Source organism: Protomyctophum bolini (assembly GCF_963924005.1).
Source record: "Protomyctophum bolini genome assembly, chromosome: 23".
Taxonomy (NCBI): Eukaryota; Metazoa; Chordata; class Actinopteri; order Myctophiformes; family Myctophidae; genus Protomyctophum; species Protomyctophum bolini.
In genome coordinates, this window is record NC_137884.1 from 184,318 (window position 1) to 207,124 (window position 22,807).

The 22,807-nt window shown below is 44.9% G+C and overlaps 1 pseudogene across 1 annotated transcript; it reads right to left on the reverse strand.

Moving 5' to 3' along the window:
* Positions 1-640: 640 nt before the first annotated feature.
* On the reverse strand, positions 641-19,946 carry LOC308311158 (E3 ubiquitin-protein ligase rfwd3.L-like; annotated as a pseudogene). The gene is made up of 9 exons: positions 19,881-19,946; positions 17,812-18,579; positions 16,018-16,439; positions 15,824-15,977; positions 12,011-12,167; positions 9,404-9,580; positions 6,065-6,279; positions 4,407-4,630; positions 641-784 (listed from the first exon to the last, which is right to left on the reverse strand). The product of its transcript is annotated as an E3 ubiquitin-protein ligase rfwd3.L-like (transcript).
* Positions 19,947-22,807: the final 2,861 nt, after the last annotated feature.

Sequence of the window (22,807 nt, forward strand, 5' to 3'; positions counted from 1 at the left end):
CCCGGACTGGATCCGTGGATCCGGATCTTCAAATAGTAAAATCAACAGGAATCTAACATTTTTATGAAAAAATAAGTTTTGGTGATGCTCTATATTGTCTGAATCAACTTTGTTTGTGTTTGTTTACGTACTAAAAGAGTGACTTTGAGAGCTGTTTTAGCTACAATGTAAGTCAATGAGGAGCATATTTTGAATTGTCAATTTCTAATCACTGGAGCAGTATTTTTTTATTTCTTGTCCACATTTGGAGTTGCATCATGACAAAGTAACTACACAACCCAAACCTCAAAAAAAGTGGTCTTACCCTTTAAGTACAAGGTCTTATTCCCTAACTTGAGTAAACTAAAGACCTGGAGGCGTGGTCAATGCCATTTGGCTATTCTGAGTGGCCAAAGAGCATTGACCACGCCTCCAGGTCTTTAGATTACTCAAGTTAGGGAATAAGACCTGGTACTTAAGACACGCAAAATACAGCTAGCCCTCTGAATGTTGACCAATCGATGCTCCCACGCAGTAGACTGGTGCGCTCGGTTGCTAATGTTCCGTCTTTTGATTAATCTCCGTCCGGGGCGATGAGCGGGATTTGATAGGGCGGAGATCTCCGTCTTGGCCGCTCAGATTGATGACGTTCCACTAGTGTTCATTCCCATTTATATATTTTGACCGTCTTCTCTGTGAGAGAGGCGAGGTAGTGGTCTCCGTTGACGACAAAGGGGCTGATGTCCAACACCGGCTGGCCAGCGGGTATCTTCTGAAGGAGAGCACCACTCCCTGCATCCCACACCTAGAAGAGAGTACAGGGATTGAAGCAAAACATCAAAATATCTCACACGCCTGAAATAATGTGTAGGCTATGGCCAAGACATACTATGTGATTTGTGAAACAGGTTTGAAAGGAGACCACAACACCAGCAGTTTCCTAAACAATTGTTCCCAATTGTGCCTGTTATGTCATTTCGCTTATTTTGTCTGACTGAAACGTGGCTGGGTGAGCAAGCAGTGTTGCCAACTCTCCAGTGACGGAAGTAGCTAGTGGCTCCTCGAAAAGTAGCTAAAAGTCGCCAGGGGTGGGATATGCGCGCGCGTAGCGCGCGCCGCCCCTAGCGACTTTTTTGCGTCCCTAGCGACTTTTAGGCGCCCCTAGCAACGAAAATATGTAGCCAGCCCAGAAAAACATTTGTCATTTATGTGCACTTAGTTTGTATCATCTCTTCATTTGATAACACATCGTTTAAACTCATTGTAATATAAAAAAAACATACCTCAATTCAACTAATGTTTAGAACGCTATTTTGTTCCGATCCATACAGGAATTAGAAGGTTAATACTTTATGCATCCGAGTGTGTATTTTATTTTTACTAGCAGACTAAACTGAGCTGCCAGTGCTTCCTCCTTTCTTGCTCTGTCGAGCTCGAGGGGCGCGTTCGGAAATACCGCACCGGAGCGCACTCGCCTAGGCAGAGCAAGAAAGGAGGAAGCACTGGTAGACAGTCTGTGCAGTGTGCACATAACCGAGCCGAGGAAGCCACTGAGCCTGCTGTGACCTGTGAGCCAGACCAGACGCGCCGACCACTTTTAGTTTTGCCAATTTAGCGGATTTGAGGCTGAGAAAAAAAAAATGATTTTATCTCTGGCGCATATCTGGCGCCTGTCAACACGATTTGTCCCCAATTCACCAGGGGAAAAAAGCTAGATTTCTCGCCAGAAGCTTTTCACTAATTCAGTCGCTAGGGGGGTCTGGAAAGAAGCTAAATATGACGACAAATCCGCTAAGTTGGCAACACTGTGAGCAAGAATATGTCAGTTTAAATACAGCCACCCCACCAAGTCACACCAATGCCCATATCCCCAGAGACAATGGTAAAATTGGAGGTGGAGTTGCTGCCATCTTCAATTCAAGGCTAACAATTAGTCCTAGAACCAAAGCCACCTACAAATCATTTGGAAGCTTGATTCTCAACCTTTCACACCCAAGCTGGAAATCAATACAGCCCCTAATGTTCATCACAGTGTACCGCCCTCCCGGCACCTACACACTATTTATATCTGAGTTCTCTGACTTTTTATCAAGTCCTTGAGTCTAATAAAATCATCTTAATTGGTGCTCTAAATATTAGCCATCAACTCGGTATATTTCAACACAATAGAAGACCCCCACACCTATAGTCCTTCTTGTTGATAGTCAAATGCTCATTTTAAATGACACTTGACTCTGTCTCTCCCCAGAAAAGGAAGGTAATAAAGCAACAAAGGCTAGCCCCATGGTACAACTCGGAAACTAGAAATCTCAAGCGAACGTCGCAAACTTCAAAGAAAATGGCGCTCAACCAAACAGAAAGAATCATGTATACTAGTCTAGCCTCAAAATTTACAAAAAGGCCCTCGACAATGCCAGAGCCACCTATTATTCACCCCTAATAGAGGACAACAAAAGTAACCCCAAGTTCCTTTTTGACACTTCACGTATCCCTACAACTCTCAATAGTAACGATTTCATGAGAGAGATGGCCGCACACCCAAATATATGGACAGTTTCTCCCCAATCGAGCTCTCTGATTTCACTTCAATGATAACTTGGTACATCCCTGCTCAATATGATCAATATGTAGCTGGTGACAGGCTACGTGCCACAATCCTTTAAGCCAAGGTAGCTGTAATCAAACCTGTCCTCAAAAAGCCTACTCTTGATTCAGGCATTCTAGCTAACTATAGACCCATATCAAACCTTCCATTTCTCTCCAAAATCCTCAAGAAAGCAGTCGCCAAACAGTTATGTGACTTTCTACATAACAACAATTTATTCGAAGGCTTTCAGTCAGGTTTCAGAGCAAACCATAGCATTGAGACGGCATTGCTGAGAGTCGCAAATGACCTCCTGACTGCAGCAGATAATAACCTCCTCTCCGTACTATTATCGCTATTATCAGGCTGCCCAAGTAAGTCTCTGAAAAGCCTAGAGCTAGTTTAAAATGCTGCGGCTGCCTCTCTACACTGGCTACCGGTTAAATACAGAATAGAGTTCAACATTCTTCTCCTCACCTACAAAGCTCTCAATGGTCAGGCACCACAATATCTCAAATAACTCATCGATCCCTAAAAACCAAATAGAATACCAGTGCGTTTACAGTATGTAAAAATGCTTACTGTCCCAAAAATATAAAAAGTTACAACAGGAGGCAGGGCGTTTAGGTCCCAGGCACCTCAGCTGTGGATCCTTAATTCTCCCAGCTTCAGTCCGTGGGGCTGACACGCTCTGCACATTCAATACTAGGTTAAAAACCTTTCTCTACGACAAAGCCTATAGCTAGACTTGTCTTCAGTACTCGCTCACCCGACAAAGTCATAAGGGTGAGAACTGAGTAAGGGGAACCTCCTGCCAAAACCTGCACCTGTGTTTTGTATCTGCTAAATACCATAGTCGTACATTGTTTGTGTGGGTTTGTCTCCCAGCAGTGCCGGAGTGCCGGAGTGTAATACACACTGTATAGGCTCCAGTAAGGCCTGCCACTAACCCAACATCCGGGGAATCCCTACCCGGAGTCTCTTTTCGTCCTCCACTTCGCAGTTCCGTGGACCTCTAATATTAACCCCCAATTGACTGCAGAGTGCGACCATGGACCAGGCCTCTTCATGGATGGAGCCCATCAGAAGTCCTGCCTGTTCACGAGCTTTCAATTCAACCCCTTGTCCTTTAAATTGCTCCATATATTGATCAAAAGCAAAATACTTGTTTGCTCCCCGTCTATGACTTTATTGTGGCCTCCACCTCATAGAAGGGACGTTTCTCCTTCAGACTTAAGCCTCACGTCAGAGGAAGAGCAATGTGCTCAAAATGTCACTTTTATGAGGTGGATGCCACAATAAGTCACAGACAGGGAGCTACAGTGTGCAACGCCCTCTTTTTGCTTTTGATCAATGTTTCTTTGGAGCACCTGCTTTTAACACATTTAGTCTAACCCAATCGACGGGTTGCAATGATGTGTGTACACGTCTTAGCGCATCTTCAATGATACCAAACGAGAAGAATATTCAGATTTTTTTTTTTTTTTTAAGGCCACCAAATGATTCGCTCTTTGTTCATGCACGGTCCCGTTCACTTCCTATTTACCGCGGCAGAAAGAATGCCTCGTCTCTCCTAATCTAGGGCGCTCTCCGTGGTTTTGATCTGATCGATAATACTAAGCGATTCATTTCTGACTCATCCGCCTCTCGTTCGAAATATGAACGCTTTGGATTATTTATATAATGGAAACGAGAGCAAGGTAAGCAAGCAAAATATTTCTCCGGTGGGGGGGTGGTCAGAGTAAAAGTGGCCATGTCTTCCCAGCACACCAGAGCTCCTATTTTGAAGGAATCCCGGGACTGATTGTGTTAAAGGGCGTGTTAAGGGGAGTGTTCTTCTCACCATGGTGGAGTTGCTGGCCTCGTCTCCGACACACACCAGCGTGGCGCCCTGTCCGGAGGGGCTGCCGAACACAGCGTTCTTGGTGAGCAGCCTGCAGGAGGATCCGGCGCTGAAGGTCCGGAGCGGCTTCCAGGAGCAGCAGCCGGGCTCCTGGGCCACCGCGTCCCGCTGGGGCGTCCTGCTCAGCTCCATCAGTACGCTGCGCAGCACCGGGTTGGAGCGCCCTGGGGTGCAGGAGAGAGAAAGAGAGAGTTGGAAAGAGACAAAAATGAAGGAGGATTGAGGAGGAATGCGCCATGTAATGGATTACTGCATGTTTTTTTGTGAGGGTACCTACTACCTACCCTAGGAGACACGGGGAGAACATGCACACTCCACACAGAAAGGCCCTGTGTTTAACAATTTGAACCGTTATTTTAAACTTTAGCTGTTGAAAAACAGCAGATCTACAACCTCATAGCACGGCACAGAGTGCCGTGGTACAAGCTTTTATCTTGTAGATCTGCTATATATTTTCTTAAATCGTGTGTGCAGATCTTTGAATATATATCCCAGCGAACATTTTTAACTCAAATTATTTGCTTCTCCCTTTGTCCCTGGGACAACATATTTCAACAAGATTTCCCTTCTTTATAATAAAATGGTAAAATGGTAAAATGGTGCATTTATATAGCACCTTTATCCAAAGCGCTTTACATAGATTGTGCATTACATTCACCCATTCACACACACATTCATACACCGATTGCGGCGGAAGCCATGCAAGGTACCAACCAGCACATCGGGAGCAATTTGGGGTTCAGTGTCTTGCCCAAGGACACTTCGACATGTAGACAGGAGGAGCCGGGATTCAAACCGCCGACCCATGGATCATTGGACGACCTGCTCTACCTCTTGAGCCACAGTCGCCCTAATAAACTGCTATTTGAAACATCCTTTGTATAATGAGGTGTGAAGCCTTGACAAACACTGAAGAGATTGCCACAGATGTCAACATGCTGACAATTAGCCATGCTCAGGACAAAACACGAGGTGCGTTCAAATTTGTTTCGAGTCGCTTCAATCGCTTGACTTTGGTCGTCAGTCAGCGGTGATAAGAAAAAAAGGCCCTTTGCTAGTGTTGCGTGCCGATTGACTGTAGACACAGTCAGTGGCGGTTAGTGTTCCACAGGCCCTGAGGCGAGATTGGCCCGGGCCTGCACCCCCCCCTTGCTGGTACCGCCGGCTGCCTCTACTATATCGCCATGCCTGGACACCGTTATTTAACTTTGGCAGCGTAACCAAATGGACCAATACATATCATTTATGAGTAGCAAAACTAGTTCCTATGTCTTTGGAAAGGGTTTAGTTTTGTCAGTTGGAACTGGATGGATTAAACCAAACAGCCAAAAACATTTACGGGGTCCCATGCTTGGATTCGTGTGGGGACGCGAAGGTTGCTTCAGTTGGAGTTTACCAGACGGGGCGAAGATACCAGGCGGTTGTTTGCTTCGTTCCCACCGTGCCCGTTCGCACAACTTCTCGTCTTTGCATTGACTTTGTATGAAATCGCGCCACTCTAACTGTTCAGGTCTGAGCGCAGCTCAAGGAACCCTTATAGCCTAAAGCAGGGACACCCTTTGTACACGGTTTGGTGGTCACTAGACAGTCTCTCTCACCTGGCCGGTACGTGACCAGACAGTGGCGGCTCTCCGTGTCCACCTGGATGTCGGTGCAGCTGCTGGTCTCCAGGGGCAGGCTGTGGGGCTTGTAGGTGGTCCCGTCCACCTGCTCCCAGAAGTAGGCCCCCTCCAGGGTGCCCACGATGAGCCCCCCGCAGGGGAAGCTGCCGGAGGCGGCCCTGGGCACGTAGCACAGAGACGTCTTTGGGCACCTGGGAGGAGAAACAACGTGAGCTGTGCATTACTATGATGTACTGTACTGTACTGTACTGTACTGTACTGTACTGTACTGTACTGTACTGTACTGTACAACGCCCTGGTAAAGTCTGTCCCGACAGCCAGGAACCTTAGTGTTGTCCTGGACAGTCAGCTCTCGTTCAAAACACACAGCTGTCACAGCTGTCACAGCTGTCACTCGATCCTGTAGGTTTACACTCTATAACATACGACGAATTAGACCCTTCCTCACCCAGGAGTCAGCCCAGCTCCTAATCCAGACAACAGTCTTGTCAAAACTTGACTATTGTAACTCCCTCCTTACTGGCCTACCGGCATGTGCACTTAAGCCCCTCCAAATGATCCAAAATGCCGTAGCTCGCTTGGTCTTCAACCAGCCAAAATTCTCACACGTCTCCCCCCTTCTCCGCTCCCTCCATTGGCTCCCGGTCGCTGCCCGCACAGAATACAAAACTCTTTTGCTGGCATTCAAAGCAACCAAAGGTATAACCCATATCTCACAAGTATGATCGTATCCTACAAACCCTCCCGCGCACTCAGATCAGCCAACGCAGGGAAGCTGGAGGTACCTTCACTAAAAACGCCGGGATAACGCTCCACACGTCCCAAACTCTTCTCCCTTCTGGCTCCAAAACTATGGAATGCAATTCCCATCACAGTCATAACTGCAGCCTCACTCAATCCTCCGCCGTAGTCTGAAAACCCACCTCTTCAGACTCCACCATGGCCCGTAGCACTTGTCCTAGCCTAGCCCCTTATATAGAACTTTATGTAGACTTAGATAGTATTTTAGACAGACTTATAGCTCGTTACGTAGACGGCACTAGAAATGCATTTTGCATATTGTATAATATATAATATAGTATAGTATGTATAGTTGACATAGATACTCCACTGTTACGTTCTTAGTTTATACATGATTCATGATAACTACTTTTATATATGTGATGTATGCCATTCTTTTTGTTTTTGCTTATAATGTAAGTCGCTCTGGATCAAGAGCGTCTGCTAAATGCCTAAATTCACAAATAAACTAAAAATGAAGGAAAAGAAAAAAGAGAAAGAAAACCCTCAACCCTCCCACTCAGTGACACTGCATACTATAGAATAAGATGATAGAAAGCTCATGGAAAACATCTGAAAAGAAAATGGCGTGCAGTCAGCCATATCAATGCTATCCTGTCTATTAATTGTTTCTACTCAAGTAAACAAAACCTTATCAAACTGTTTCTACCGTATTCTCTCCAGATGAAGTGTACTAGTCATTTTGATTAGCCAATGCTTAAATGCAGGAGCCTCCTCCTTTTTTCCAGTGAGTCAAAAAATTTTTTTTTTGCTGTAATCAGACCATATGAGAAGAGTTGTTTTTGTGCTCTCGTCAACATAGGCATGGAGTCTGACAAACCCAGAATAATTAGTACAGGATTGGGGTCAATATGAATACTCAAAATCCAATATCCAATATCTTTAATTGTATCCGAGGGCTGTGAAGAAGATTAGCATCTATTGCATTACATTTGTCACAGTGCGAAGAATTTCTTAGATTTTCCAAAAAGAATTACTCATTGAAAATCATTTAATTTGTTTTTAATTCATGACAAATATATATTTTTTGGGAATGATTTTTTTAAATACTAATATTCATTTTATTACATAGCTTCACAACAACTACACTGCAGCTACACTGCAATTGGCAATCACTGATGGGTTTGTAAATAGCGCATTTTATTATGGGGGAAAAAAACTGATTTATTTTTATGGCTAAAATAGCGCAATCTGCGCGCATAAAATCTGCGCGCATAAAATGTCTCCAAATGGCCATCCCTGCTTGGACATGGGCAAAAAGCACTATAGTCTACTAAGGGCAGACATGTGTAAAATAATACATGTATTCCAAACTCCCAGTAGCTTTCGGAATAAAGTGTTTATATGGTAGATCTATACCGATTCAAATGGTAATACCACCCCTCCAGACCCGAATTAAAATGTATTCGGAATCTATTCCAATTGAGGTGTTTACATGAGCATTTTTATTCTGATGACTGGAATTAATCCATTCATTCCGAATGAATTTCTGCATGTAAATGGGGCCATAGAAACACAGTGGCTCCAATGTGGATATTGGACTTCATGTGACGTCTGCCATTTCATGACGTCAATCAATTATACACAAGAGTTCTGTTCAGTTTGTGATATTAGCTCCAGACAGAGAGACACAGACCACAGTTAGACGTGATGAATCCCAATGTCGATTTCTGCTGTTGACGTGATTGACGTGATAAGGATTTGTTTTTATTGATTCAGAATAATGCAGCGTTCCCCTCGGCTCGGTGGATTTACATGCACCAAGATCATGCTGCTGCTTAGGTGGCTGTAATAGCCGCGATCTCAGGTTTAGGTGATTGCACAGAACGCGGATGTTAGGGGCTCAATACTAAAACGGCGATACCTCGTTTCTGATAAAAGTCTGTTAGATTAGTTATTGGCGATTTTGCTTCCTGATTGTTTTAGGACGTGAAAGTGAAGGTTTTCAAAATAAAAGACGCTTGCGTCCGAGGCGACAGTAAAGGGACTAGCTGGAGTCTTTTGTGGCAGTCAAAAAGAAAACTAAATTGCTCTAAACCAGTGGTTCTCAACCAGTGGTTGAGGGGGTTCCAGGTGTTCCCCAGTTAAATTATGGAGGGTTGTTAACCAAATGGACCCTTATTGCATCTGTAACTCTTGATACCGTAATATAAAACCACATTTTGGTTATATTTTACGCTCTCAAGAGTTAAATTATAGCTAAACATGTCATCATTATGACTGTAATCAAATGGTGGTCCGTGGCTCAAATGCTGAATAAATAATGGTTTCGATAAGAAAAGAAAGAAAGAATCTATATTCAAAGATTTGTGCCACATTTAAAAACAATAGCAGATCTACAGTACAAGCTCCGCGCTATGAGCTTGTAGATCTGCTATGTTTCAACAGCTAAAGCGTAACATTATGCAAAATAACAGTTCCTGTCCAGAATGGGTTGGCGGTGGCGGTTGCAGCTGGTGCGTGCTGGTGTTAATATTAAATAAATTAAACTAACTAACTAACTAACTAACTTACCTGGAGCGCGGCCCTTGCAGCTGGTGCACGTGCGTGCTGGAGTGTCTGATGTCATAGACGAGCACGTCTCCGCTGAGCAGACCGGCGTAAAGGTAGTTGCTGTTGTCCAGAGACCAGCAGCAGCTCAAAACGGGCATGCCCGTGTCGTACGTATGCACCACCATGTTGGACATCAAACTGACACACACACACACACACACACACACACACACACACACACACACACACACACACACACACACACACACGCACAACTGATCAATAGATAGATAAAGATACCTTTATTGATCCTGTCTGCTGCGGCAGCCAGAGCCAACACAGCAGTACATGTTAGTAACCTTAAGCACAATAAATACACTTTCAAGAATTACAGTATAATGCAGATGCATACTGTAAGTAAGCCTTGCATGAGGCCCATATAGGGGAGGAGCCTATCCCGTGTTTCTGTGGCAGCTTGATGTACAAGTACACCCCATGGACATGATGTACAAGTACACCCTGGACATGACGCCAGTAAGTCGCAGGGATTTATCCTCATCCAACCCTTGATGCTTGAGTGCTTTTGGTATGACCCGGCCGGGGATCGAACCGCGACCCAGTTACAGTCTCATGGTGGACACTCAAACCACAAGGCCACTGAGCTGGTTAATACAGATGCATACATCCTATACAATCTAGTCTAGCCTATAGTGCAGAGCAAGAAATGCTGTTGATAAATATAAAAGTATACAGTAATATGCACTGTATGTATACAATCACGTTACAATAGTCTCTCACACACACACACACACACACACACACACACACACACACTAGGCTGCCGAATATAAACACAAGTAATTAGCACCTATAGCCTAGCTCTATGATGGTCTGGAGGAGCGGCTGGTACTTAATTAGCCTGGCTAATAAGCCAGACCGAATCAGCCATTGGCAAAAAGAATTGTTGTGTGATATTAGTCTGGCTTATTAGCCAGGCTAGTACTTAATGACTTTGGTCATAAAGGCTTCCTCTAAGCTAGAATCAAAGGTGCAAGCCACTTCAAGAATGAAAACTGATCTGTTCTCTTCATTGACCACAACAACATCTGGTGTAATAGCAGAGAGATGTGCAAAAATGTCAGTATTTTCAGTACAGAGTTGAAACATCGAAGGTTTGACACAGGAATGTTTGTACATTCGCACACACAGTGCAACATGTTTAGATACAGTGTATAGCCCACCACACACCGGCTGCGTTCGCCGCGCGGCGGACACAGCCGCCTCCATTATTTTCAATGAAGCTATCGCACACCGGCTCCGTCCGCCGCGTCGCGCCGCGCCGCCCGTCGCGCCGATAGAACACAGTTCTATTTTCCAGGCGGCGCCGCGCAGCAACGCGCCGCGCCGCAGACGGTGTGCGATGGGCTTATGTCCTTTGTTATGAAATCAACTATTCTGTCATGGCATGCTATGAAAAGCCCGAATGTGTGACATGGTTTCTGTAACGAGCCCTGTGTGATGCAAGCAATGCGGGTCATGGGTGGAGGGAAACCAGAGGGATAGGTTGAGTTTGGTGAGAAGGATCTGTAGCCTAAAGCTTTTACTGTGATGAGGTGATAATGTCCTCATTGAGAGCAGTGCTCCTTAGAAATGAATGGGAAACAGAGTGGTCAGCATGGGGAAGGCAAGCCAGTTTCCCCTGGAGTTTGAGTCCAGTCCAGTGTTAATGTTGCCGATGTTGGAACATATCCAACACGGTCCGCCGGGCACCCTTAGGTGTGTCCACTGTAGGTCACTGTTACTCTAACAGAGGTGAGAGGGTCAGTTATTATGTCCTCACACACACACACACACACACACACACACACACACACACACACACCATCTAATTCTACAAGTCACAGGCCGTCGTTGTCCTGTATACGCATGCCTTGTGTTATACATTCTGCAGACAAAAAGATAAGACCGAAGATGTTTAGATCAAGAGAATTTAAAATCCCCTCGAGTTTTACACTCATTTATACTTTTTTGCCCGCTGGGACGCAGATCAAGTCTCATTTTTCTACGCGTTGGGAGCATGTTGATCCATGTTTTTCTCTATATATTTCTGTTAAGCACTTTGTGACTTGTTCTTAAAAGGTGCTATATAAATAACGCTTTATTATTATTATTATTATTATTATTATTATGTATATCTGCCATTTTCACTGGCGTGCAACCAAGTAGTGACCAGTGATGAAGAGATGGAAGCAAAGAGTGGAAACGGTTCTCAACATGTAAGTGTAAAAGGTAAAAATAAATAAAAGCACGGCACCTGATCTGCACTCGTGTTTGTGTGTTGTGTTGTGTTGTGTTCCTTACTCCTCAGTCAGTTTGATCGTGTTGTCCAGTGACACAGACAGCATCAGGCTGTGTGTCGTGTGTATATACCTGGTCAGTTTGACTGTGTTGTCCAGCGACACAGACAGCATCAGGCTGTGTGTCGTGTGTATATACCTGGTCAGTTTGACTGTGTTGTCCAGCGACACAGACAGCATCAGGCTGTGTGTCGTGTGTATATACCTGGTCAGTTTGACTGTGTTGTCCAGCGACACAGACAGCATCAGGCTGTGTGTCGTGTGTATATACCTGGTCAGTTTGACTGTGTTGTCCAGCGACGCAGACAGCATCAGGCTCTCGGTCTGTCTTTGTAAGGCCAGGCCTCGGATCTGCTTGGCGTGGATGGGAACGTACTGGATGGCCCTCGTGTTCACTACGCTGATCTTCGCCACCCCGCAACTTGGACCTGGAGGGAGGGAGGATTTAAAAGAAACCGGACTAAATAGATCGTTTTCATTGTAATTTGACATTTCATGTCGACGTCAAGACCGTTCCATCACAGCACAAAGTATGGGCTTGAATCTAATTTATATTTATTTAGCACAGTATAAAAAAGCCCAAGGAGCTTACGAGGGGAGGCATACTATGATCCGACGGACCATTGGTCAGAGGTGCGCTGGGGGTCGGGAGAGGGTTGGGGTTAGGTTTAGGTGTGCTGCCCCGGGGGAGGTTAGGGTTAGGGTGCGGGTTTGAGGTAGGTTGTCGATCACACCAATGCTCCGTCGGATCAAACACATGCACTCGCTTGCGAGGCCTCTATCTAAGTCACAATGTAAGACACAATAAAACATCCAGAACACGTTTGTAAACAATATAGAATTTCCAAGATACACAATTGCAGTATATAAAAATAAGAGATAATACAAAAACATATAATTAAGTGATCCGGCCAATTAAATAGGTTATGCTTATGTTTGAAATTATTTAATGAAGTAGAATTTGATGAGATCACTGTACAGCTGTTCCATAGCTGGGCCCCCCTGTATCTGATGGAGAACTGACACAGTACAGTAAGGTTGGGCGATATGCCAATTTTTTTAAATCGCGCATCGTCTGTCCAAAAATCGGCGATTGACGATGTATTCGTGTCATAAAAGTAAAGTGAGAACAGCTCACTGCAGGTCGCAAAAAAGCCAGATCTACAAGCTCTCAAAGCGCCGCGTCCTGCCTGTTTTTGCAGCTCTGTTCGCTACGTGTTGAGAGCTTGTAGATCTGTCTGTTTTTGCAGCACAACTGCGCAGCCAGGGTAACAAAATAAGAAATAAGTTTAGATGAAGTGAAGTTGGAACAGACAAGCAGCTGCAAGCTAAGCTAACATCACAACCACTGGCTGGTGACAGTGTTATTTGTCCGTCGCAGGCAGCAACATGTAGCCTGCCTGCCCTAGTAACTTCTCCTGGAGAAGTCTTGCCTCCCCGCAACGGCGTCGGAGGCTCAGAGGGGTGCCCACATGCTGCTGCTGATCCACAGACCACAGGCTCTCAAGGCATCGCGTCCTGCCTGTTTCTGCAGCACCGTTCGCTAATGCGTTGAGAGCTTGTAGATCTGTCTATTTTTGCAGCGCTGGTGTCGGGGTTCGTTCACGTTGTCAATAAAAAAATAACTTGGATTACAGGCGGAGATGAAGTTCAGTGTGTTGAATCAGTAGCTACACGCTAAGCTAAGCGCTAAGCTAGCGTGTAGCTACTTATTCAACACACTGAACTTCATCTATACTAACACTACCAGCCTGTTTTTTATTTTTCCCCCCGACTTCACGGGTGGCGCATTGGGATTGTGATGAGACACGAGACAGCAGTGTGCATTCTGTTGTGACTGTATATTATTAAACTGCATGGGTCTGGACTCCGGAGCGTAAACAACATGTAGGCTACAGTACAGTAGCCTTCCTCGGCTCGGCTCCCTCGGCATCACGGCTGCGGGGACGGACCATACCATTATAACGGGAGGAGGGGATTTCCACCCGGCCGCTGTTACTACTTTCCTGGCCCAAATTGATTCACATGTTGCTCACACTTTATAGGTAAAAAATCGTCCCGAAAAATCGCCTAATAGAAATATTCGGCGATTGGATTCGTATATTCGCGATTGACGATGTATTCGTATCGTCACCCAACCCTACAGTACAGTATGGAACTTTGGGAGATGTAAAGGATTTGCCTGTCTTGTATTGAAATGGTGCACATCACTGTTGAACTGAAAGAGGCTTTACCGGGCAAAGGAAATTAAACTGACTGGAACGATACTTTGAAAAATAAAGTTGCAGGTTTGGTATTTAATTAAATTAAAATTTGGTAAAATATTAAGTTGTTTGAAAAGGTAGGCAAAATGAGCAGAACAATTACTGTATGTGGCAATCCTGCAGAATCTTTTTTGCAGTCTTTGGCCCTTTCCCAATTCCTTGTTTAAACCATACCCCTCATTCCCCTTGCCCCTACATAATGAGTGTCAAGGGGTAGGGGGAATTGGAACGTCCCTAAATATTGAACGTCCCTTGTAGATATTGATATATGTGATATACAACCTGTTCTCAGAAAATAGCTGATCTGCAAGCTAACTACAGGCCAGTGGTCCCCAAACCTTTTCATGTCAAGGACCCCCAAATTAGCCCGCAGACCGCATTTGAAGAGATATGCCAGGGACCCCATAAACTTTTACGAATCTAGCAGTGTCACGGACCGCCAGTGTGACATGCATTAGTCCATGGATGGACCCATTTGATGGCATTTCTGTCTCTGGGACCCCCAATTTATATTGTAAAATCAATGTTAATTAACTCTGAGAGTGTGGACCCTTATGGATCCATTTGGTTCCAAACTATCATTTAGCTGGGGACCCCCTGGAACTCTCTCAAGGACCCCTGGGAGTCCCCATAACCCACTTTGGAAACCACTTTCCATAAGCTGTAGATCGGCTATTTTGGGAGAAGAGATGGAACGTAAATATAACATTGCTGCGGTTATGAAGAAATCAATATATTGTAATTTTGTCTCATCTTGGTAGCCCACCAAAATGTAATTCAGCTAGATATATAGCTCATTCTGACACCTGCTCAACAGTTGTACCTGATTAATTGATTATTGTATTAACAGTTTGTATAGGGTACAGATATTTCATTTCACTTAAATCTGACACTGTCCAAATCCAAACTGTCACGCACTATGTCCTTCCGCAATATCAGAAACATTAATCAAACCGACCTCACCACTGGTATTGACCGTTTTCCCACCATCACCCCCCCATGCACCTCAGAACAACTGGTTTCCTCCTACAATGATGGTCTCCAGACTCTTCCCCCTGGTTGTCCCCCCACCTACGTCAGCTGAAAGCAGAAGGTCGCCAGCTGGAGCGGCTTTCCAGCAAAACTGGTCTCACTGTCCACAAACAGATGTACCACTCCCACATCCTTCTCTACAAAGATGCCCTCTCCTCAGCCAAATCTCAATATTTCACGGACAAAATCACTGCTGGTGCTGGTAACACCAGGGCCCTGTTTTCAGTGGTAAATAACTCACTCCGCCCCCCGAATTCCCTCCCCCCACACTTCTACTCCACTGACCACTGCAACTCCCTGATGTCATTTTTTAATACAAAAATAGCCACTATTCATCAGCAACTGACCCCTCACATGTCCAGTTGTCCACCTCCTTTTGTTCCCCACCCCACACCCCCCCCCCCCTCTCTACCTCTCTCCTGCTTTGAACTCCCCTCTGCCACTGATATAGCTAAACTCATCCGGAAATCCAAGCCTTCCACTTGCCAACTTGACCCCCTGCCATCCTCCCTGGTTATAGCCTCCCTCCCCTCTCTGCTGCCCCTGATAACTGCCATCATTCACTCCTCTACAGGCAGAAATATTTAAAAGAAAAATAAGAATGAAAACGGTTAAAACATTCTGTGGACACCTAAGCAGCTAAAAGGTTAAAAGAAGCATACGGGGCAGCTTAAACGTCTGACTAGGCAAATGCCTTACTAAAGAGGAAGGTCTTTACACATAACACATACTTTGTTGTCATCCAATAATATAGGCAGCTATAAAGCCTATATATATAATATATTTACCAGATGGAGACTTCTGGGAGGCCAGCAGACAGGTGAGCGGCTCGCAGTAGGCGAGCACCCTGCAGCCTCCCGTCTTGGACACCAACACAGCCTTGTTTAATTTGTACTGGGCCCCCTGGGTGCTCCTGGAGGCTTCCCCGGCTCTCTGGGGGAACTGGGAGGAAGACTTTTACAATACAAGTACAAACAAACACCAAGTTATGAGGTGCATGCGAGGAATTCAAAAAAATAATTGTCACACAACCCGAAATTAAAAGATTAACAGACAATGTTGATGTCCATCGGTCATCACCTGCAGCTGCAGATTGCACTGAGCAGACTCTAGCTCCGCCCTCCTCCTGAGACTCTGCTCCTCCTCCAGTGTCCTGACCACGTCCGACCTGTCGAAGCGCTCCGGGTTGTCGGGGAGCCGCTGCCCCGTATTCAGGACGTCCAGCCTCACGCCGGTGACGTCGTCGGACAGGACGAACTCCGGGTCGTCCCTGTTGGGGTCCAGGGTGACGGGGCTGAAGGACACCATCGCCTTCATCTTGTCCCACACGCTGAACGCCAGGTTGCCCAGGTGTCGGGCCTCGTCGATCAGCGACCCCGAGACCACCTGGGGTTCCGCGTAGGGCTGTCGGAAAGTCGATGAGACGATTTAATTGGTCACACAGATCATTGCCGATTAAACAATTGAATTGTGCTTCTTGCATTTAACCCATTTTGGGGCGGGAAACCCCTTTTGGTGTTAGCATTATGCTATGCTTTAGCTATTGAAAAATAGCAGATCTACAAGCTCATAGCGCGCCACCGAGTGGCGCGCTACGAGCTTGTAGGTCTGCTATTTTTGAAGAATCGACTGACATAGAAACAGCTTTTTCAGAAAACTGTCAGGATGTAGAAGACATTTTTAGAATCTGATCTCAGGTCAAAATGGGTTAAAACATTATACTTGCCCTCTATAACTAAAATTTAAAACACTTGAAATATTGTATTTCTTTCATAAATAGAGAATATTTCACTCAATAGGAACTGCTCCTGTCGCAAGTTGATGATGTCATATGTCTGTCTGGTCCAGCCCTATTGAATGTTGTGGCGCTCCGCGCCTGTAACACTCTCCTACACGCATGCACGCACGCACGCACATGCACATGCACGCACGTCACTTCCTCAAGCGCGCTCCCGTTCCATTCATTCATTCTCGTAGCGCCCGGGCACGTGACGTAGGAGTGTCCATTTGTCTGCGTGACGTGCGTGCATGTGCATGCGTGCATGCGCGTAGGAGAGTGTTACAGGCGCGGAGCGCCACAATGTATGGATTGCACGTGCTAATACAAACTATTTAAATTTTTGCTTTGACACTCACATTATCCTTAGGAAGCATAAAGTTGCTTTTTAACAACTTGGTTTTCACAAGGCAGATATGACGAATAACTTAAATCTAAAAATTTAAATCACAGACACCGGCTTTAATATTTTTTTAACAATTAATATATTTTTACGCCACTTGTAAGAATAGCAGATCTACAAGCTTACAACACGCCATGTGGTGTAAGAATAGCAGATCTACAAGCTTACAACATGCCACGTGTTTGTAGATCAAATATTTCTGCCATTTAGTAAATGTTTTGGAAAGAAAAATAGCAGATCTACAAGCTTACAACACAAAGTGTCGTGTTGTAAGGTTGTAGATCTGCTATTTTTGAAAACGTATGGATATTTTTCCAACATGGAAACTATTGACGGTTATAATAGTTAAAAGTATTAAAAGATAATCATACTATAATTCAGTCAATGTCTGTCTGTGTTTCTGTGTGTGTTTCTGTGTGTCTGTCTGTCTGTCTGTCTGTCTGTCATTTGACACGTTAATGATTAATAATTAATTTATTAGTGAATTAAAAAAGCGAAAACGCACCCAGGGCGCAGTGGGGGGGGTGTACTGCGCCCGTCTCACAACGGGTAAGGGCTAGTGTAGTAAATAGTGACGGGCCCATATTATTAGATACCTGCAGGGTGAGCTGGACTCGCTCCATCATGGTCCTGTAGTTCTGCAGGAAGGAGACGTGGTCCTCGGCCCTCAGCTGGTCCTCCACGGCGCCGATGGTGTCCGAGAGGGACGCGGCCTCCCCGTCCAGCTCCGCCCCCCTCTCCGCCACCGTCCGGCTCTTGGCCGCCTCCTCCCGCCGCAGGGCGGAGATCCTGTCCCGCTCTTCGTCCTTCAGGAACCGCCGGAACTCCTCGAACTGCGCCTTGATCCGCGTCTCCGCGCTCTGCGCCTGGAGCGGGATGTGATCTCCCGTCCGGTCGCATATCGCCTTCGCCCTCCGGCAGACCTCCAGCTTCTCCCTCAGCGGCTTCAGCGACTCCCACGCCGTCTCCCTGAGGCGGCCCGATGCCTCGTCCACGGGCGAGAACTTGTGCCCGGCGTGCCTGTCGGAGTCCCGGCACACGAGACACGCCAGACGCTCGTCGTCCCGGCAGAAGAGGCGGAGCTTCTCCCTGTGCGCGGCGCAGAGGTCGAGCTCCGCCGCGGCCGCTGCCGCCGCCGCGGCCGCTGCCGCCGCGGCCGCTGCAGCCGCCGCACTCTGGCGTTTCTCCTCCAGGTACTTCTCGCACAGGTTCTTCAGCACCAGGTTGGTGGGCGGCGGGTGTTTAGCGGAGGACTTCTTTGTCCTCTTCTTGCACACGGGACACTCCTGCACGGGTCTCTCCGTCCACCACTCCTGCAGACAGCCTCTGCAGAAGCTGTGGCTGCAGGTCAGCACCACGGGGTCCTTGAGAAGGATTGAGACATTAAGCCATTTTGACCTGAGATCAGATTCTAAAAATGTCTTCTACATCTTGACAGTTTTCCATTTTGACCTGAGATCAGATTCTAAAAAATGTCTTCTGCATCCTGACAGTTTTCTGAAAAAGCCATGTTTCTATGTCAGTGGTTCTTCGATTTTATAAAAAAATAGCAGACCTACAAGCTTTTTTTGTAATTTCTCTTATTTTATTCATGTTTTCCGAGCTTAATTGAACCCAAAAAAGAAAACGTGAACTTTTTAACATTCAGAAGATTTTCTGTGGTCTGGAGTTTTCTGGCTCAACTCACAGTCCTTGTTTAACCCATTTAGACCTGAGGACGATTCTACAAATGTCTTCTAAATCCTGACAGTTTTCTGTGTCGTTCATAGACCCCCAAAGATATATTAAATTGGCCCGCTGACCACCATCTGAAAATATGATGTTCCAGCAAAGAGTTTAGTTAAAAACGTTCACCCTGAAAGAATACGATATATTCAAAGATTTGCGCCACATTTCCATGATTTTTCCAAAATAGCAGATCTACAAGCTCGTAGCGCGCCACTCGGTGCCGCACTATGCGCTTGTAGATCTGCTATTTTGCAATAGCTAAAGTATAACATAATGCTTAAAGCACCAACAGGTGTTCCCGTCCAAAATGGGTTAAGAGTCTAAAAAATATCCCATATATGACAATGGTGATTTGCCAGCAGATGTCACTGCTGAGGCCTGTTTTCACTGCAGCTCAAAAAGCTTTAAAACACACCGAGAAAAACGCGAGACCGCAGAAAGTCCACTGAATGTTCAAAGTTTACGGTTGTGTGAGTGTAATAATTGAGGTCATAAAACATATAAGAGAATTAAAATAAAACATAAATTAAACTTAACCCATTCTGACCTGAGATCAGATTCTAAAAATGTCTTCTACATCCTGACAGTTTTCATTCTGACCCGAGATCAGATTCTAAAAATGTCTTCTACATCCTGACAGTTTTCATTCTGACCTGAGATCAGATTCTATAAATGTCTTCTACATCCTGACAGTTTTCATTCTGACCTGAGATCAGATTCTAAAAATGTCTTCTACATCCGGACAGTTTTCTGAAAAAGCTATGTTTCTATGTCAGTCGTTCTTCGATTTTTCTAAAATAGCAGACCTACAAGCTCGTAGCGCGCCACTCGGTGGCGTGCTATGAGCTTGTAGATCTGCTATTTTTCAATAGCTAAAGCATAACATAATGCTAACACCAAAAGGCGTTCCGCCTAAAATGGGTTAATGTCAGGAAACCTTGAAGACGTCGCAGCACACAGGGCAGGTGAGCTCCTCTTCCAGGCGAGTGAAAGGAGACGCCATTTCCGTCCGCGGTCTCTCTGGAAGGCTGCAAACACCCGGAGTAGCAGAAAACAAAGGAAATGGTGCATTTTATATAGAAATGGTAAATGGTGCATTTATATAGCACCTTCATCCAAGGTGCTTTATATAGATTGTGCATTACGTTCACCCATTCACACACACATTTATACACCGATGGCGACGGAAACCATGCAAGGCACCGACCAGCACATCAGGAGCAATTTAAGGGGTTAAGTGTCTTTGCTCAAGGACACTTCGACACTAAAGGCTCATTCATAGTCTGGATTTTCGGTGGTGAGCTGACCACCAGAGCTGAAATAACGTTGAGAGGTGGTGAGTAAAAACAGAGAGAAGGGCTGAGGGGCGGTGGTGGTGGTTTTCTCTTCACCGCGGCTCAGTGACGTCATGTTGTAGTTCGGTGGTCACCTCACCACCGAAAACCTAGACTATGAATGAGCCTTAATGAGGCCGATTCAAAGTAGCAACAACAGTACTAGTCTATAGAGATGCTCCGATCAGGTTTTTTGGGGCCGATCACCGATCACAGTACCTGCCGATACCGATATTGCCGATACCGATCACAGCGTTGTGAATTCACACCTTGCAAACTGCGAGTTTGGTGTCCTTTTCTGACACAGTAAACCAGGAATACTCAAATAGCTGAACATGTGGGCCACATTATGAAAATGGCATGGGGCCAGGGGCCGGTTGCTAAAATGACAAGATTAATGTTACTTTATTATTTACCTTATTTCCACATGACGTATGAAAAGACGAGTGCAATGTGCATTATTTTATGGCTTGCCCATTTTAGCTCTTTTTAATAATTCTGTGCAATTAGCACTTTCAACACAAACAACTGTTTCCATAAAACAAACTAACATAGGCTACTTCTCTATAAGCAGAATCATGAATAGGCCTATTTAATTTATGCAAAAGGACAAGAGAGAGAGCAATGTGTTTGTGGCTCAAACTTTGTCTAATATTATTTTAGAGCAGTGGTTCTCAAACATTTTCATGCCAAGAGCAAAGGATTCCCAATATTTTTTCAATCTACAAAAGTAATCCCAAAATCGCTTATAAACAGATGTGGCAACACTGGCCAGAAACGACCAGTGTTGCTTCTTTTTGGCTTATTTTGTATATACCTAGGTTGCTTGTTTCTGCCATAGAGTTATACTGGCAACACTTCTGGCTTCTAGCTGGATATGCTGCGCGTCGTCGTCGACTCGTCGCGTCTATGTGTCTGTGTCAGTCCGAGCTCCGTGACTGGGAGATGGTCTGGATAGAACTTTCTGTTACAGTTAAATCTACACAACTGAAAAGTCTGTGACCGCAAATTAGAAACTTGTGTGGCTATAACGAGGCACAGTTGTTTACAATGCGATGCAAAATTAACAGCGGGGGCATTGCTTTTGGTCTGGATGAAATTGCACAGGTTTCTCAATCGCTTTTTTTGGACTGGAACGTAACGTACGACACGAGCAAAACTTTTGTGAAATGGAATGGAAGGCAGTTAATTACTCCACTGCAGTACAAGGGGTCTGGGAAGGGAGTGCATTGCAAGGGGGACTTTGATGACGTTAAACTTTTTGATTGATTGATTGAAATATTTATTAACAGTTTGTAGAATTACAGTAGGCTACATTTCAAGCACAAACTCAATACAGAGCTGTTAACTGTTAAACAGAAGCACGTTTGTCAACACTGCGTCACACAGATATTTCATGGTGGTGGTGGTGCTCTCTGGCTGGTGCTTTCCTCCTTTCTTTTCTTCCACCTCTCTCTCTCTCTCTCTCTCTCACACACATTTTGTTTTGTTACAGCCTCATTTCAAAAGGGATTAAATTCGTTTTTTTCCTCATAAATCTACACACAATACCCCATAATGATGAAGTGAAAAATGTTTTTTCGAATATTTTGTTAATTTATAAAAAATAAGAAACTGGAAAAACACATGTAGCCTACATAAGTATTCACACTCTTGACTTAGTGCTAAATTGAGGCACATTTGGAGGCAATTAGAGCCTTACTCCCTTTTGAAATTAGGCTGTAACAAAACAAAATGTGGTAAAAGTGAAGGAGTGTGAATACTTTCCGGATGCACTGCCGTACAAAAATATTCTCTCATGGGGGTCCTCGGCATTTATAAATGGGGGTCCGCGGGCTATAAATTAGTATCATTTTGGGCGTCCTTGACATGAACATTTTGGGAACCACTGCTGTTGTTGTTGTTGTTGCTGCTGCAGTAGGTTTAGTATCAATGTAATAATCATTACAGTTTCTTACCTTAAACAACAGTAGACTGTAGCTGTTGTAGAAGTGATGATAAAAGTCGTGTGTGTAGCCACATGAGCCAAATGAACCACATGAGCTGCACGTTAACACGCCATTGGTCGCTTCGTTGTTGGCAACAACGCTTGCTGATTGGCCAATATCGTCACACCCCCAGAGAGAAAGCTTTTGGTCCATGGCCGCAAGTTGAACGCACGCCAACGTATGGCATGACACTACCCTCTAGTGGTTGTACAAGGTAACGACAGCATTGAAACGAAAGGGTACACATAATTGAATTTGTTTATTTATATTTGTCATTTATCTTTTTATGTTGCTTCAGTTCAGTTTAACTTTCAACAGTTTAGTAACAGTTTAACTTGGTGAACTCTTGGTGGAGTTTAAAACGTGGTTCACTTTGTTTTATTGCCATAAATATGATGGCATACGAAGTATAAAAGTATTTGTTAAGATATGTCTTCTATGGGGATTGCATTGAGTTAGATTGGATGATTATTGAAAAAAAACATTGAGATGTGATTGTTAAAGGAGACCCATTCTGAACGGGAACCCCTTTTGGTGTTTCA